This window comes from Pithys albifrons, chromosome 8 (assembly GCF_047495875.1).
Source record: "Pithys albifrons albifrons isolate INPA30051 chromosome 8, PitAlb_v1, whole genome shotgun sequence".
Lineage (NCBI taxonomy): Eukaryota > Metazoa > Chordata > Aves > Passeriformes > Thamnophilidae > Pithys > Pithys albifrons.
In genome coordinates, this window is record NC_092465.1 from 13219011 (window position 1) to 13238027 (window position 19017).

At 46.3% G+C, this 19017-nt stretch overlaps 1 protein-coding gene across 5 annotated transcripts in view; it reads right to left on the reverse strand.

The window, feature by feature from the left end:
* Window positions 1–18256, reverse strand: part of MRAS (muscle RAS oncogene homolog) — a 38980-nt gene extending 20724 nt beyond the window's left edge. For 2 of the 5 annotated variants that reach the window (XM_071562094.1, XM_071562095.1), the window contains exon 1: window positions 17519–18014. The gene's annotated coding sequence lies outside the window, so the exon portion shown is untranslated. Of the gene's footprint in view, window positions 1–11711; window positions 11804–17518; window positions 18015–18129 lie in introns of those variants that run through there. The other 3 variants (XM_071562097.1, XM_071562098.1, XM_071562096.1) reach the window with 3 other exon arrangements.
* Window positions 18257–19017: the final 761 nt, after the last annotated feature.

Genomic DNA, 19017 nt, shown 5'->3' on the forward strand with positions numbered 1-19017 from the left:
GCACAGAGCTACTGCACCAGCTGGTTATGTCGCTAGAGGCAACTGTACAAGACTTGGGCTGATTTTCATGTGATTTTGGCAAGAGTACTGACACAGTCCTCTCAGATGGGAGCAAGAATAAGTGTGTTTGCTGTAGATCTGACTGGAAAAAAGGAAACACAAATGTTTTTATCTGTTGTCTGAATACAAAGCAGCATGTGGTAATACACTAATAAGCTCCGATGATAATCATCTTACAATTTATATAGTTGTTTATTTTGAAGGAGCCAACAGAAGGATCTATACCCTATGCTGACAAATGCTGTCAGGGCTCTGGTTAAGTCACTGGAAGGATGCTGACTTATGCAAACATTTTCATATGCACTGGCAAGATTGGTGTCCTGACAGCACAAGCCAGTAATGCTGAGACCATCAGAAATACAGCTACTTCTGGGGTAGATGGCAAGGAATAAAGAGAAATGCTGATCCAGGAGTATCACTGAGGCTGAACCTCCTCAGCAAAAATGATTTCTTTATGGAGGCAGAATAAACTTCATAAAACCCCATTTACCTGCCTGGACATGAGGATGAATTGAAATGTGTGAGCTATCTCATTGGAGCGGCCAAATAACATAAAAGGACTAAATTCAGCTTAGTTTGTGATTGGACCACCAAGCCCAAACAGGTCCCCACAAAATATAGGCAGTGTATCTAATCCCCATCCTCACGGCAAAACTTGCCCTGAATGCAAGTGGGTCAGATCTCAGCTTCTGTAAATCATTGCAATTTCTGTTCATCTGAGCAGAGTTGGGGCCACATATGACAATAAAAAAATGGGCCCTAGATAGTTGATATTTGATGTGTTGGCACCCCTCTCCCCAGTTCCAGCTATGCTGTCCTGGAGGCAGCGCTCCCAGGGCAAAGCCATTACAGAAGGTCAACAAGCTCAGAACCAAGCCCTGGATTTGCAGGGGAGGTGAGTGCAATTAAAGACACCAGCTCCCTGACTGAGAAGCCCAGCATGACAGTGATTTACGGACTCCATGGCAACATGCAACACAAATTGCTTAATTCTGTTATGAAACCACCAGAAAAAGCTACAGCAGGGTCTGTGTGGGAACTACCAGCACCCTCCTCCCCTGCTGCAGCTCTCCAAAGCAGACAACTTTAGGGAGCCCACGTCCGCTTCAGCAGTAGGCTGAGATTTAGCATACACTAACATGTATGCTGACAAGTTCCATCTGCTCGTGGCCAAGGGAATTTTCCTATCATCAGCTTGCTGTGGCCACAGCTCTTCACACTAGCCCTGCCAGAGCTCCGCATACCTGAGGACATTAACCTCACCTGAGGCTGAGGAAGACTATCAGCCACCTACGGTTGCAATTAATAACTCTTCTTAGCCACAGCTCACTCAATTACACCCTTTTACCCGGCCACTTTGTAAGCATTAGCAGCTCCATGCAATGCCTCCAGGGCTGAAACTCTGCATGATCTGAACACTTCCCTCTCTGTTCCTCTTGCAGACTGCTGGCTACAGCCACACAACCACCACGACACACCCAGAGACGCTCGCCAGGTACCAAAATAGTTCAGCCCAGTGCGTTGTAGGCAATCCCTTGGGTTGGGAGCTACTGAGAATCCTTGAAACACAGGACATGCCCTTTTATAAGGCAGCTGCCTCCCTTGAGTCATGCTGACCAGGACTGAATGAACTTCAGGAATTTCTCCCTCAAGTAGGCATGACCGTGTCCCAAGCCTTCAAGAGCCAAAGGACTTGTAAGTGTATGAACAACCACTGCCAATTATTATTAAATAAAGATGATTAACCCTTAGCCAGGTTTCCTCCACTCTGTCAAATTTCCTTCCCAATCAATGCCTTATAAAGGGCACACCAAGCAAAAGCTGGACTCTGTTCCAGTCTTCAGTGGCAAGTCTGCATGCAAGAGATCCGTCATATGGGAAGCCAGAGTCTGACACCCTTTGTAGTTGTGGCATTAAGTTTTTCAAAACCCAAGTAGAATTTCAACTCTGAACCAAGAAGGAGAATCCTTACAGGTGAGAGTGGTCTCAGGATGGAGCCCAGCACCTGGTAAGACCTGGACAGGAAATTACAGGCATTTCCTTTTGGAGCAGTGATCAATGCACTATTAGATTGCTACTAAAGGGGTGGGGGGTGGGGGGGGAAGTCAAAGAACAACTGTTGTTTAAAAATAAAATCCTCTACCTAGCAATTAAGAGCTGCAATTGGTTGAGTTTTGAATTTGGGGGATGTAGCTGTGGGTCCTGGAAGTGGCCTCATGAATTCTCCTCTATACAAAAAGATGCTGTACCCCAGGAGCTGTGTTCCCTAAACTCCTCGCTTGCTTCCGGCGCCAACCAGACCTTTTCTCCTTTTCAACCCAAAATTGTATCACCTCCCTCATTATGCAGATGCTGCTCAAATTTACTGTAAGAGAAAGAAAACACACCGGGGGAGTAATGAAGCACTTGAGATTCACACAAAAGGCAGCTAAAGGCAGTAGCTGCCTGATGAGTACTTGGTGGTTATTTCAGGAAACACAGAATTATAGTCTGAACAAATAATAAAAAGCCACGTCACTGGAAATCGCTTAGGAGGTAGGTGGACCCCATCTCCCCCCACTGCAAATCTCTAAGTGATATAAGAAGGAGCCTTTGCTGTAGCACTGAGTAGCAGCTTTCCCATGGTCAGGCTGGGTTCGGGGACTCACTCATTTTTACTCGGAAGCACGTGCTTGTCAGTGTCCCCACCTGCATGTAAATACAACACAGCATGAGTCAATCATATTGACAAATGTCATCCAAAACGAACTCTGCTTCCCTTTCCCAGCTCCTCCTCCACCTCCCACAACAACTTCATTAATCTTCAGCCTGTTTCTTTTGCTGATGTAGTGCCCTTTTCAAAATACATAAGAAGATTCCTGTCACTCTGACAACCCAACAGACGCAGAAGCCAGATTTTTATTATTATTATTATTATTATTATTATTATTATTTTTATTATTATTAAAAACAACACTTCAGTCAGATTTGGGCCATTTGTAGTTGCAGTACTGCTAATATCAGTTCTGTAAGAGAATCCAGATACGCAGAAAGCAGCTAGACCAGACCCATTCTGGTATCATTAAGACCTCAAACAAACTGTATGGTTGCCAGTTCAGGGGTGTCCACTGTATGCTGATCCAAGTCTTTTGCCAAGGTAAGAAATGAGAGCATCCTTGCTGGAGCCTGAGAAAGTGAATGGCTCAGCTACTTCCATCACTTTTTGTGTTTAAATCCACCATACTTTCCTTACTCTCAGCTCTCAGGAGACATCAGAGGATGACAGATTCTCGTATTACTCTTGCAAATTCTTCACTGGTGAGGCCAGGAATGCCTCTCCCATGTTATCATGGAACAGACAAAGATGACCTAAACATACTGTAGCAAAAAATCAAATAGCCAAGATGTTCCCCTGTCCTGCCCAACCACAGATAACATAGCAAGAACAAATTTAAAGTGGAGGAAGCAGCTTCAAATTCCAATAGCTGCCCTTCCTGCTCACACAATCCCTGGAAATGGGCAGCTTCCCTCCTACACATCCCAGCCTGCTGACACACCAATAAAAAGACCCCAAATTTACTGCCTTGAGTGGTTTTGCTGCTCTTACACTGCTCAGTAAGGTTTTTGAACCAATAGCCTGGTGCTTCAGTGATGCTGTGTGTGCAGCCCAGATGTTCTGCTGCCTGCATGCAGCCCTGGCACTGGTGATGCAGCCAGATGTGCATGGCACACCCAGATGTGCAGCTTCCCTGGCACAGCTCTCCGGGCCTCATCCAGCATCACCTTGGCAGGTGGAAGAGGTCCAGGTGATGAGTTCATGCACCACAGCATAGAGCTGTGGGGGGATCCTAAGTGGCACCAAGAGCTTCCAGCATGTCCTCATTGCTCTGCCCTGCCTTCCTCACCACAGCCCAACTACCCCCTGCCAAAACAAGGGGTGTATCCACCCCTGTACCAAGCTCCTGGATGCTTCATTGCACTGCAGTCTCAGGGCACCATGCTGTCCGAGCACAGGGCAGGCATGGCTGAGCCAATGCACAGACTTCATGGTACCTATGGATGTTTTGCAGATGGTTAATGGACAGAAAGGGTATAGGGCCATCTCATTCCAGTCACCCTCCTGCAGATTAATCAATGTGTTTGGCTTCAAGTTTGTCTTCCAGTCAGGCTCAATTCAGTATTTAATGCTTTTTACATCTCCAGTGTTGCTACCGGATGTCCTTTAGGATATAAATGGCTTTTAAAAGACTCTCTTCCCTCCTGGCAAACACACTTTGCATCTCTTACACAGCTGCAAAGAGCTGAAGGCTGTGAAGTTCCCCGGTAATAGCATTTCCATGACAGGAAGGGTGAATCCTATCAAGCCCCAGGGGCAGATGGAAGAAGGTGAGGAGAGTGGGGATCTCCAGGCCATTCCCAAAATCTGTCCTCTACCTGCAAATCTTCTCTAAAACTTGACCATGACTATGTCATCCTAGGCAAAAAGACTATTATTGTCCATATCCTATGGAAACACAGACACATTGCCCATTCATTCCTTGCTTCGCAGTGTTCCCTGAAATCATCTGTGAGTTATGGGGCAACACTGATGTTTCTGCAACACTTCAACACCCCAGGGCACAGGGCAGGCTTGTAGGGCTCTCTGTAAATTTTCCCAGGCTCTTGGTTTGAGAACAGTCCTCTTGGTTCCCCACAACTCATCTAACACTCATTTACAGGTAAAGAACACAGAGTATGCTAATCTGTAATGCTGGAGTTTCAATAGAGCTTCATCAGCATAGACTCCAAAAGATGAAGGAACAGCCATCTCACAAGTTTACCCAAAGAGGCACTTGGCCTATTTTACTTAGAATTGGATGACTATATCCCAGAACTGTGTGGAAGGCTATTCTAGGCATTTCCCAGGTCCATGTCGTTACTCTGTCACTTGGAAGACTTAAAGATCTCATCACTGGCCCAGGACCCATAATAGTAATTTTTTCCAGGCTCGTTACAGTGTCTGCCAAGAGCATAAGCCTCCTATTTACGTCCAGCATGCTGGGGAGTTGACTCTGTACTTGGCAAATCCAGCGGGCTTGTCTTGAAGAGGAGTGTGGGTAGAACTCTGGGCTGGGTACTGACATGAGGAGCAGTATGAGGGGTGGCTGTGCAGCCCCCTCCTCTGCTCTATTACATGGTGGGTCATGGTTTTGTGAAGCCAGAGCATTCCAGTCACCCTGTCTGAGGACAGGGTGCATGGACAATGCCAGCATCCCAGACATGTGCCAAGTCAGACCTTCTGCCTATTCTCAGCCCTTCTCTTTGGCAAACTCCTTGGCAGTCAGCTCTCTCTCTTCCTGTTATCTTCCTCCTGTTCTCTGCCAGCCTGGACAAGCCCTCCTGGTGGCAAACACACACCTTGACACTCAAACCTGTGGGCAACTGGCCAAACCACCCCTGCGGAACAGAGTTTACCCTTGCATGACTCAAGTCCTCCCTCCTGTCGAGTGCATTGGCCCGTGCCAGTGCTGGAGAGAAGCATCCCACAAGGATAACCCTTCAGAAAAGAGATACTGAGGTCCCAGCTGGTGTTGCTTAGTACCTGCACTTTGCTGGTGAACTCTTAGGTTTCTTTTCAGGTGTCATGAGTGGATGAATCCATAGAGCAGCAGCTGATAATTAACACATCTTTGAAAGCACCCTATAGGTCAATTGACCCAACTTTAGACCCCTGTGGCCACCCCTCACTACCTAGTTTCAGGTCAGACCTGCATCAGGATATCCTAAGCCTTTTCCCTCTATGTTCAGCCTAAAGTCTGCCTTTACTTTTAAGTAATTCAGCTTACAGCTGCGTGGGAGGGTATATATGTACATTCATTAACACTTCCATTATGCCCCGTGGTTTGGCAGGTGGTGCTGCATTATGGATTTAAACAGTGCCAGCAAGTAAGTCTACTACAGCATTTCACTGGATTAGCAATCTATGGGAAATCATACCTCAGAAATATTTTGCACTCTTCACGAAGCACCACCGATGAACAAGGCAACAGCAGGGGTTCAACCACTGCTACCTCAGTGCAATCACATTAGAAATTCACTCACAGCTTCAGAGAAAGGTAAACCCCCTCAAAACTCAATTACCATTGGATGAGAAAAAAGAAAAAAAGAGAAAAAGAAAAGCAACAGCAGACTCTCTTGTCAGTTAAAGGAAAAGAGAGAGGCACACCCTTCTTTGTCACTGCCATAAAGCATCTTTCACATACACTAAACAATAACATCATCTGCTTTTGCCTCACAAACCAGATGTAGCACTCACATGGGAGAAACACACCACACATAGTTATACTCATTTCAGAGGTGAGCTTTCAAGGTACTCAGCCTCCCACTGCCCTACGCCAAAGATGATGCCTTCTGTCTTATCATCAGGCTGGCACTGACAGATTTGCAGAAACTGCAGTCAGACTCTCTGAGAGGATGCTATCCTGGAGGGATGGGATATGCTGGGCTACAGACAACCCACTGAGGACCTCCCTCCCCTCAGAATGCAGACAGTGAAGACACTACTCAGTCTAGGCAAAGGGGCAGAGGATAAAGCATCAGTTAAACACTGATGTTGCTACAATGCTCCTCATTTGCTGCGGCTGGACACACTCATTTTTCCTTAACTGTGAGTGGTACTACAGTGCCACTGTCCATTGCAGTTGTACCTGCAGTGGTGCAGAGCACTGGCTTCCACAACTGTACAGGACTTGTGCTTTATCTGGGCAATGGCAAGGGTCACTCTGCAGGTAAACCACACATGAATCAAATAAAGCAAAGTAACTGGACAAGGTTTCTGAGCCTAGACTACTGAGGTATATCAAGAGCTACCCTCAAAGGAGAATCTCTGGTCCTTGATTAGCTCTTCCACAGCATTGCTTTTGTTCAGTTTGGTTGTGCTCTCCTGTTTGAACACATTTCCTTGACCAGATTCTTCTGAGTTTAAATCCCTTATAGACCTTGGCTGAGAAGTTCCAAAGAAATGTTTTGCTTCTGCCATAAGAGCCCAGAAGATCCATTTTTAACTTCCATTCAACACACAGCTCTGAAGTAGCTACCCTGCTGCAAAGTTGCAAATGAGTCGAGACATCAAGGTCTTTTCTCAAAAATAGCACGATGTAGCGTTATGTTGGTCTAACCTTAGGGTAGATCTCATGCCACTCCTGTGCAGGTACAGTGCCATTACTTTTAAATACCAAGCAAAGGGATGTTCACCTTAGTCTTGGCAATTCAGGTAAATCTCTCATTTGCATAATATTTTATATACCAGACTCACAAAACCAGCAAGAAATTTGGATTTGGCCCTGCTTTGTACTACTGAGTTGTCCACAAGGAATATTAGCTCCATAGAACAGTCTTTCTTTTTTTACGCTTTCAGCACCTTCAATGACACTTCAAACGTAAAATTTTAACTGAAACATAACTATAGATATTGTTGCTTTATCTTGACCTAGAGAGTTATAATACAAAATGGGGTGGTTTACCCTGATGGCATCTTGACATGTATCTGCATATAAAAATATCTCTATTAAAAGCACAGATAGAGACAGCATAGATCACAGCCACTTGAAAAAAAAAAAACCAAAATAAATGAAGTCCCAAAGCATTAAGGGCTGGTAAGGGACAAGATTACTTTCATCCTGCCACAGCATGTTTCAATTTAACCACTGCATCTCTCAGCACTTTTGGTTCATATTCTTTTACCACACAGAGACACCAGTTTGGTGTACGCCCAGCCTTCGGAAGGGGAAATGGTATTTTGGGTCACCAGTTCCACCCACGCTGTCCACCCACCCCTCCACTCAACAAGGTTTTTGAAGTGCACCAGTCCCAAACAGGAGCCAGAACACACTAGGCTGGGGTCAGGAGGGTTTGGGGAGCCAGAGCCCTCCTGAGGTTGGGAGATATTTTAGGCATTTGTTGGGGCCAAGCGGCTTTGTCAGCAAGTCCCTCACCTCCTGCTGCCCATGAGGACCCCCTGCCCAGGGCTGCCTGCACCTCTGCCCCAACCACAGACATTAGCGGCAGGCATTTCTTCAGCTCTTTCATCACTTGAGTTCAACAGTCCTTCAATGCTCTGGCTTAGATAACCCCTCTTTGTCCCCTCACGACTCTCAACTTGGCCAGTCCATCTCTTCATAAGTCTTTCCAAGCCCACATGAACTGCAACTACTGTTACTTTGCTCTATTCCCTTTTACTTCAAACCAGAGGAGGCAACGTGACCTCCAAACCAGCAAACTGGTCTCAGTGTTTTATGCAGCTAAAGGATTTATTCTTATACTGTACAAACCCAAACAGATGCTTTGATGCAGGATATGCCCAAAAATTCAATTTTTCTCCTTTGCTTCATCAGCCTAGCATTTATTTCCATATTCTTGTGAGATTGGTATGTAAACAAGAGGAATTGGCTTACTGTGCTCAGGAGACGTTAAAATAAGAGTCCTATTTCTCTGTCCTCCTGAATCCAGTAAATTATTCTCCTGAGGTTCGAAATGTTTCTGAAACTCATAATTTAAAAGTCCAAGGAATAAAAATGGGGTTGCTGGAGATCTTTACCAACAGAAAAGCAGATTGAAATTATTCTATTATTTAATAATTCAAATCCCAGATGCTTAATTAAACAGACTTTCTACATTGCAAAAAGAATAAGAAATATTCTCTTAGCTAACTTTGCTGATTAACATGAAAGCCTTTTCATGCTCTGCAGGCATTTGGTCCAAGAAAAATTTTTAAAGACAGACAATACTCCACAGGTAAATCTCACGTAACAAAACCCTTGCTGCTCACAGGACTGAGGTGAGCAGGTTGTCAGCATCTTTGTGCTTTGTGGAGCCATTCTGCAGGAAGTGAGGCTCAAAAGAGCATTTTAACAGAGCTTTCAGTATCTTTTCAGACCAGCCTAAACCTCAAGAAAAGCAAATGGTCTGCTCAGTCCCTCATGCCTGCCATTTTGCCTGTTTGCAGACTAGATCTGAAAGCATCCACAGCATGTGGATGAAACAGAGAAGTCTTTCACAGAGCTCTGCCCTTGAGCTACAAAATATTTTCAAAGGGAAGAGCTGCAAGTACTCATTCAAGTCCACCTCATCGATACAGCTTACCATGACCTTTGGACTTAAATTCAGAGTTATGATGCTTTACTAGCTACCACCAAGGTCTCTTCAGGTGGAAGTGAAGTTCACAGGATGGGCTGAGGCAACACCTGCCTGGTTCTCCAAGGACAGCTATGTCAGACATAGGCAGGTAACTTAACAGTGAGATCACACACTACTCCGAGCGCCAGAATGGCAGTACTTGACGATGAGCTGTTGTTTTCACAAAAGCAACTCATACGAGCTTAGGGGTTTTTTTTTCCAGAGCACTGGGGCGTGTCTCCTCCTGTTCCAAGGTCAGTTAGGGATTCTTGTCCCCACGAAACACCAGCAGTCACCAAACCAGCCTCAGTCTGCAACTGCAGCTCCGCAGCAAGAACTCCTCAGCCAAGGGTATTCCTTCAGTGATCTCCCCCTTCCCAGTTGATCACACAGCACAAGCTCTTTGAATGCCCTTCATGCCTCTTTCTGGGACCAAGTACTTGGTACCGAATAATTTCTTCTAAAGAGCCCTACTTCATAGATAGATGTTCCACACCAGGCAAGTGTTGCACTTAGACTGATGGCACTAATACTTCTATACCAAGTATTACACAAGACATCAGCTACTTATTTTCTGAAGATCACAATCTTTACTAAATTGCAGACCACTCATGAGCTATCTGGGTATGCTAAGTACTGATGACAGATCCGATACAGTGTCTCGATGCATATGAGAGATTAAATTCCATCTGCATTCTGCTACTTTTTTTCATTTCATAGCCTTTCAGAGTCTTTCTGTGTCCCAACAACCAACTAGTGATGAGCTAGTATATCACAGGCTCACAGATTTACAGAAAAACATCCTCCAAATGCTATTTTGGAGTTACCATGTCTCGAGATATGCTGCAGAGGATGTTTTAGCAGCTTCTTAAGTGGGAAGGCCAGTTAAAAAGAAAAAAAAAAAAGATGGGATTCCCACTACAGCAATGTCCATTAACATCCTTTTAACCTGGGCTGGCTGGATCTTAGTTCCAGCTATTGTCTATCAGACTCACCATTAGGGCTTTGTGCTTCCAGCAGTGCAAATAGCAGATCCCTATTCAAAGCTTTTCAAGCCCTCTTACATTTGCAAGATGAGCAAGTATTTGTTTCCACAAACCAGAGCATGCCTTACACTGGAAAACAGAACAGGCTGCAATAGTGCACCACTCAAAAATACATCAAAGGAAGCTTAAACGTGCTCATTTGCATACTGATATAACAAAGATAAAAAAATAAATGAAAAAGGAAACAAAAAGTCCAATATATCTGAAGATTTCACTTTAATAATTATTTTTTGCTCACTTTCAAAAACTCCTCCTTTCAATAAGTGGGTAAAACAGAGTAGCTAGAGAGCCCCTTCCTGTTGCCAAATCTGCATTTTTCAGGCACATGGCACTGTCAGGGTTTGTTCACAGTGAGTCCACCTCCATACTCTGTTTTGGCTCACCCAGCAGTGAAATCCTGGTCCCAGCCCTTCCTCTACCTGTGACAGGAGCTGAGCCACACTGGCAAGATGCTTGAAAAGCTGAATTCGCTGGCACTCTTGAACAGATCGCTATTTCATTAAAGAACTTTTATATAAAACAAGCACCAACTGAATTAGTGTCAAGACATGCCATAAGTGAAAGTATCTGAACCCTGACATCCCTAGCCAGCTCTGAAAGGAAAGCACCAGCAGCTTGTAGCACAGCAGACCATGATGTTACATCTCCTTGGGACTGAAGCTCTTGTGGAGGAGCAGGAGAAGCCAAAACATGCTCAGGTTCTGCCTGCTCCCACTCAGGGTGAAGGTGGTCCGTAGCCATGGCCCAAGAGGAACAGCAACATTCCTCCCCTAGCTGTGACTCAGGGTGACTTTCCAGCAGCAGAGCAGTAACCACTGGGAGATAGTCAAGCTCCTGCCCAATCCCAGGGAAGTTGACAGCACTGAGCACTCCCAAGTTTTCCAAGACTATAATCAACACACAATACACGATATGGACCCCAAGTAAGGCACAGCACGACTTACAGTTGACTTCAGTGGGCTTTAGTTTGATCTTTAAATCCTCTAGACACTTCCCAAGAATGTTGCTCAACTCCCACTGCCTTTAGCCTCACACAAGAGGTAGACAAACACTTAGCATTAGCATAGCTCCCCATGACTCATTTTTTCTCCTTTTTAAATATAGTATCCTATAAACATGGATACATTCTTAGCAATAAAACTCATATTGTTACTGTTCACAAAGCAAGCGAAACAGAAAATTCCTCCTGCCAGCTTTGGACAGCTTCCTCCCCCAAACCAAACCACTGATGCACCTCTGAGATGGAGTAGCAGTGGCTCTCCTCCTTCAGGGAGCCCAGGCAGTACAGAGGCACAGCACAGTGACAGCAAATGTGGAGCTGGGCAGAAGGCTCTATCACCAACCAAGCCACTCATATCAACTTTATTAACAAGAGCAGAACCAGGGCACAGGAAGAGCAGGGATTTGTCCAGAGGAATGTAGTTTCACCAGCTGACAAGCAGCCTGTGCCAGCACTAGGGAAGCCACACTCACTGAAGAAGTGGTGGTGGCGACATCTCTAGCTGGGGGATGCTCCCTTTTCCTCATCTTCCTCCAGACGCACATCCTTTTCCTCCCTTCATCACCAAGCTTGAGCTTTCTTCCTTAGAAAAGCCAAAGCCAACATTGTCCAGCCAAGTAAACATCCCAAGCTGCCTCAGAAGCACCAGTGAAGAACCTGACGGGAAAAGCAAGAACCACAGCTTGTTTGTTTTCATGGGAATTGAGACCCCACTTCAGCACCCTCCTGCCTGTCCTTCTGCACTTTCCTGTGTGATCAATCCTGTGTGCTGTGTTAAGCTTAACTGAATACTTCAGTTCCCTGGCTGTACAAATGAGATAAATAGCAGGTCCCTATCTCACAGGTATGTTGCAAAATAAATATGTTTTGCATTACAAATGTTACAGGAATGCTTTAAAAACTACACAGGTATCAAGACTAATCCATCACTGCTCAAGAAGAACTGTAGGATTAATAGCAAATTAAAGTTTTACCTATACAAACAAAAACACTAGAATGTGCATGTGCAAGACTGTTTTCTTAGTTTATCTGTTTCTTCTGATAACAGTGTTTGCCCCAGTGACTTGAACTATTCCAGTCACAAGTTGTTTGACTTCAGTGCAACAAATCCTGTCTGGAGAAATGTATGTTTTGCTCTGTCTACAGTGATAGCCGAGACATCAGTCATCCTCTCAGATGTCCTGAGGACATAGCTGAAAATGCATGCTCATATCCATCCTGCTGTCAGGTGACTGAAAAGTACATTTTTACCTCTTGGACCTCTCTAGCAAGATTATCCATGAGACTTTATTTACCACAGTATTTTTCTAATCATTTCTTCAATGTTCTTATTTAATTCCTGAAATGAGTGGAGTGGCATAGCTGCCATCTCATCCTGGAAACTGGCATTTTAAAGAACAGATAAACACAAACCTTTTCTTAAAACTTGCAGGAGTATGTGTATCTTGAAAAACTGATTCCTGTTTAAAATGATGACTAAGACTCTTAGGAATCTAACTCCCAAGTCACACAGGTAGTTTTGAATATGTTACCCTTTTAGAGTAATTATGCCATCAAAGTTCCAGTCAAAAGCTGATGAGCGTTACTAATATATGCCGATGAGAGAGCCTGTATTGTGAAAGACTTTCTTGGTTCATTTACACTTCAGTAAATCAGAAAGCACACCAAGACTCATTGTCACATACAACAGTAACAGATCTGACCACAGGAGACACTTAGCCAGGTTAGCCCACAGCTCAAGGAGCAGGTTTACTGTAAACTGTCTGCATGTTGATGCAGTTGTACTTGTTTTCACTGAAGATGATAGAAACTTGGAATAGCTGTTTGGTCTTTGGTGGACCAACACCACTCACTAAATAAACCACTGGTCTGGCTCATCACCTGAATCCTCACAAGTCACCATTCAGATGCAAAACAGTCCCCAGAAGTCCTTAGTGACATTCATGTCTAGGCCAAGAACTAGGTAGATGCAGTCATGAGCGGGGATGAAGAAACAATAAGCCATTTTTACTATGCTGCATAGAGTTATATATTTGGTGCAATATTCTTTCCAGAGAAAAAAGAAGGCAAGGTAGGCATTAGGTTATCCAGACTGAAGGAGTGCCAGCAACTTTTTAAGCTGCTCTGTGGTAGCAGAAGAAAGTACAAGCAAGTAGTTCAAGATTTTAATCTTGAGCCTATCAGTGGCAAACAAATTCTAAGGCAAACAATATTTAGCCAAAGTTAATAAAAAGTTGTAGAAGAACTAAGCATTTCTGCTGGTCAGTTCTGGCCAGAAGAGAAGCAGTAGGAAGGGGAATCCCATCCCAGCATGTCTCAGATACTTCAGAAGGCATCTAAGTACTTCAGCATTTGCTATATTTATGCTCCTAACATACTCCACAAAGAACCAACTTCTATAACCCATTTTAGAAAGAAGAAAAGTAGATTCACTGAGAGGCAGATTGATTGGTATCTCTAACATTTGCTGACCTTAGCCTAGCCACCTTAGGGCACTCTGTGACAGAGAAGGTACTTGGGGGCAGGTTTCCTATCTTTTCAGCTAGCTCCAGCAATTGGACAGGTCTCTTGGATGAAACCTACATGTCTGGACAGCACTAAGCATCACTTACTGAAAAACAAGCAGTAAAATTGCAGCAGAGTTAGTAATAAGTACTGTGTACTGTAGGTACAGGAAACTACTTAAAAATATGAATTTACCCCAATCCCTACCTCTTCCCTCAATCATTATTTCAGGAGACATATTTTTGTACTATTATTTCATCACCTAAGAACAGGTGGCCAGTTTGCCATATCTCTGTGCTAGATTTCCATACTTATTACTCCTCTGTTGACATTTTCTCACATATACACATGCATGAATCAGCAATGGCCACACTACATTCTCAAACAGAGAATAAGAGAGTTATAAATCTCAAAAAAAAAAAAAGTATGCCAAAAAATTCAGCATCTGAAGTTACAGCTGTTCATTTCTCCTCTCTGTTCAGGGAGAACCAGTTGTGGCTTACTGCAAATGTTACTGAAGTTGATGGACTTGCTCTAGATTTACTTTGGATACAAACACTCATGATGTGACCCACTGGAGCACTGAAACTTTGTTTCCCAGTAGAGAAAAATATAGCCAGTGATATTCAAGTAAAAGAGGAGGGTTATTTTCCCTTCCATAATAAGCATCTTCTGTTCTGTAAACAACAGGAGAAAGAAGTAACAACTCAAGGAGTGGGCTAACCTTGTCACTTGGACCAAATCCTCCCAGCCCCTTTTGCTTCATACTTCATTAAACTTGGGTGCTTCACACACCAAGAATAATATCATCCATCTTGGAAAGGTCACTTTTCAAGGCACATTTCCATATCTTTTAACACCACTTCTCTTCCTCGGGCCTGTCTTGGAAGTCTGAAAACTAATTCCCTATTTTTCATATCAAATCTGTCCCCTCAACCCTGATCTACTTATTTATGTCAGTAAAAGCTTATGCAAACACCAATACCACGGAAAAACACTTCCCTTTTCAATCCTATGGAGTCGCTTTAATATTCTCCACCTCCAGAGTCTGAAATACTCCCTGTACTGAGGGCTGCACATTCCCATGCTGAGGTGCAATCCCTCCTGCCTCCTCCTCTGCAGGTAAGGGATGAGCAGTCATGGAGAAGTTACATTGCTGAGGCAAAAGCAGCTCCACAAGGCATAGGGGCACCTCTCCGCAGTGAAGGTGCCACACAGGCTGCAAAGACTGAGCAGGTCTGAAATGAGGAGCCAACAGGAGTGACAGCATGGCTGAAGAAGTGACAAACAAATAAATCAGGTAAAACCAAGTTATTAAGACTGGTCCAGTGGAAGTCTGGAGCCTGAAACTTTCATAGGGCAAAGTGATTCATTCTAGTGAACTGACTCACATAGAGCCAGCAGGTCAGCAGGGATGCCAGGCTTGGCAGCTGTGGGTAGAGGTTCTTGGCTTGAATCCAGTCACAAAAAATATTACACAACCAAAGAAGGAAGATAAAAATGAAAGGGCAGAAATGAATGAAGCCAGCTTTCCTCAAGGAGCTGTCCAGAATTAAGAGCAGAAGGGAGTAGTTTCTGCCCCAGCAGTTTGGACAGTGAAACACCACTAGGAGCACATGTTGCGAGCTAAAGGGCCATGGACATCTCAGGTACAGGACACTGCTTCTGATTGCAGTTGAGGAAGAAGCCCACAGAAGATGCCACAGCATGATGCATCATCACAGCCATTTCTCCTATATGCACCTGCCCTTATGTTGCCATCATGTACTACTTTGCCAATGACAACACCAGCTCATGCACAGGATTCATCCTCCGTCTTCCAGTCCACAAATTCCATGTCTCTGTCAGTGCCAAAAAATGTGTTGTGAGAAGGAAAAAAGTCCCCCCCAACTGCCAGATGATACAATTTTATCCCTTCCTAGTGTTAGCCTCAGGCCCAGTTTAAGAAAAAAACACCCAATGCAACACATATGAAAAACTCTCCCCATCAAGAATGCAAGTTTAGTTTCTGTAATTCTTAGTTCCTTGAGCTTGTGAAAACACCCACTCAAAACTTCAATAAATAAAACTGCCTCTCACATAATTTCTCAGAATGGATGCTGGGCCAGCTCTGACCCTGGTGCAGCTGCTATGGTTTGAGAGTCATGCTGGTGGGGTGTTTGGCCCTCTGCAATCTGGGCTATATGCTCTGTCATATGGGATATCATCTGGAATGAAGGAGCAAAATCAAAGAAGGACAAACAAATTGATGCAGAACTACAATATGAATGACACCTATTTTTCTATGTGCACTATTATTTTTAAGGAGATGCTGTTAGCTTTGTACTTTCAGACTCAATAATGTAGAAAGAAATCCTACCTCTCTTAGGTAGTCCAAAGCTATACTACAGAGAGGTGTTTTTTTAAAGCTATTACTTCATAATTTCCTTGCCACACCCTTTGTTCTCTGTCTTATCTTTCTCCTAGCCTTTCCTAATTTGATACACCCTGTTTTTGCAAAGCTCTTTACAAATTCAGAGGAACAGACAAGCACCTTTCATAAAGAAAAATGACAGTTTTAGGCCTTTGAAATGCATCTCTCTCATGTAGAAAGCACCGGAGCTAAACAGTTAATTTCAGTGAAAATTCAGAAAGACATCTATTGCTAGGTATGACCGTAAAATTGGTGTGCTTTTCTTAGTATCAAGGACTGCATGAACAACAGTTTCCAGGTAAGACATACATAGAACATTTCCAGTCAATAGCATCCTTTCAAGCCTGCCACCAATCTCCAAACTTAGATGACTTAAGCTACCTGAGGAGTTGGTGTCTTAGATTTTCGTATTTCTGTAGCATTATGGTAGAACAACACCAGCAGACAGTGCTGAAGGTCTACCATTCCCTGTGCTGGGAAAACGCCTCACACTGAGGTCAGGACTCCACTGTGTGCTTTGCTCTTCTAACAAAAGCCCAGTCTCCACTCCGACCTGCCGGTGTGAACAGCTCGACAGGAGCAGTGACTGGCAGGATGCTTGAGACTGGTCCACCCGAAGTCTAACAACTAAACTTGCTCCTCATCGTGCAGCCAGCGTGGCTGCATTTTAGTTTCTCTGTCTAGGAAGCACTTCTTTACACATTGTTTCTAGGGCTCTTCAGGAATTGACTAAAACAAATAAACAGAAAACCTACGAGTTTTCTTTCTAATCCCCAGCAATCCCAATCACAAGAGCTGAAAAATCCTTGTTCTTTAACTGTGCTTCAGTTTGTTTTCTTAGAGACTAAAAAAGTAAAGTAAAACCAGAAAAAAACCCCAGTGCCTCTACGTCTCCTTATTTCTTCGTAATTGAAGACAGCGTGTCTATCTTTTTTCTGAAAGTCTAGCAAGCAACTCAAACACATGAATATGGAAGGGTTCACAAAGTACTCAGTGGTCCACGAGCAGTTTCAGCGCAAGATAAGAAACCTCGCCATACCCAGATCAGATCAGAACACATACTGTGTTGGAAAGTAAAATACTATCGTGGCTCTGAATCTTTGGCGGGGAGGGGGTGGGGGGGGTGGTAGGGGGGGGACACACACCCCTGACACAACAAAATCCAACAAACGCTCAACTTACACAGATCTTCCATTACACAGCGTAACTCGGAGCGACCACTCTCCCCAGTGAGCACCCAGAAGTCACGGACCCACCGCATTCCGACCACTGAGCCCTGCATTCCCTTTTCTTCCCACTGCTCGGCAGGGGAGGGAATTTCCCGGGGCCCCGCAGCCCACCCGCCGCACAAAGCCCCCGTACCGTCCGTGCCGCGTCCGGCGCTGCTGCGAGCGGCGACAGCCCCTTCTCCGCCGCGCCGAGCCCCGGCCAGGAAAAGCGGCGGTGCCCGGGGCGCGCTCCTCCCGGCGCGGGGCTCATGCCAGCGCGGGGCGCCGCATTTCGGCAGGAATCGCTGCGGGGAGAGGAGAGGAGGCGAGGGGGAAGCCCCGCCGCGGTCACCACCGGGTGTCACGGCGGGCCCGCCCCTCCCGCGGGCTTGTCACGCGTGGAGCGCCACGACTGTTGCGGCGCTGTCCGCACCCCGCGGGGGACGAGCGGAACGAACCGCGGGTTATTATTCGCCTGGCCGCGTCCCTCCGCCCCGCTCACAGCACGGCACGGAGCAAACCCGCTCCCCGCCCGCTCCCTCGGGCTGCGGGGCCGCGCCCTCAGCGCCCGCCGAGAGGCGCCCCGGCCGGGCAACGCTGCCGGCCCCCGCCCGCTCTCACCCCGGCGGCCGCGGCAAAGCAGCCCCGGCACGGCCATCCCTTATATCGCCGCGGCGCCTGCTATAAATAGCCCGGCCCCGCCGCCGGGGGCCGGGCCGGGCGCCGCCGGAGGGGGTATCGCGGCGGCGCGGGGACCGCCATCACCTGCGGCCCGGCGGCTGGGACGCGTTTCGCACTTAGCGCTCGTGTCAGTGCCGCTCCCCGGCGGGTGCGGGCGGCTCCGGGGCGGCTCCCGGGGGGCCCGGGCCTGCCGACCCCCGGCGCGGCAATGGGCCCGTCCGCCGCCGCCGCCGCGTTAAGGTGGAACCGCTGGCGGGAGCAGCGGCGGCACCTTAAGCCGCTGGGACGGGCGGCCCGGGCCGGCTCTCCCCGCACGGCTCCCCCGGGGCTGGCGGGGAACGCAGCGGCACTCCGAGCCGCGGGGGTTTGTGCCGCCGCCAGCAAGCGAGGGGGAGGAGGAAGAGGAGAGTGAACAGCCGGTTCTCTGCGTGATGGACGGGGCAGCAGCCGGAGAGCACGGGATGATACAAGCGCCGTTCATGCCACATGAACGCAGCGCACATCGAGCCTGTGAGAACCAGCTGCTATACATACACTAGCCCCACTCCCACCATATTCCCCCTGGTATTCGTGCTAAACACGAGGAAGCCTCATCGACTTTCATCGCAATAACAGAATTTGTATTTGATGCACCAAAGCTTATCCTAGGTGGGACTCGGGGAACACGTGGGCAGTGGTTACTTTTCCTACCTTTCCTTTGTGCCCTTGGCTGGCACTGGGAGACAGAACCAGAGCAACACTTCGCATCTCACCTGCGGGCTCCTTTGCCGCGTCACACCTTGCAGCTGACAGTAGCAACCCCGATCCCGCACGGGCACGCACTTACGGACGTATGCTGCCCTCACAGAGGGTGGTGGTGTGCAAATTACCCATGGCAGTGAGGACGGGCTCTGCCCCTGTGTCCTTCTATAGAAGCATCTTGGGCACAACCCTGTGAGATGCTCTGGGAAATGCTGAGCGCCCAAAGCATCT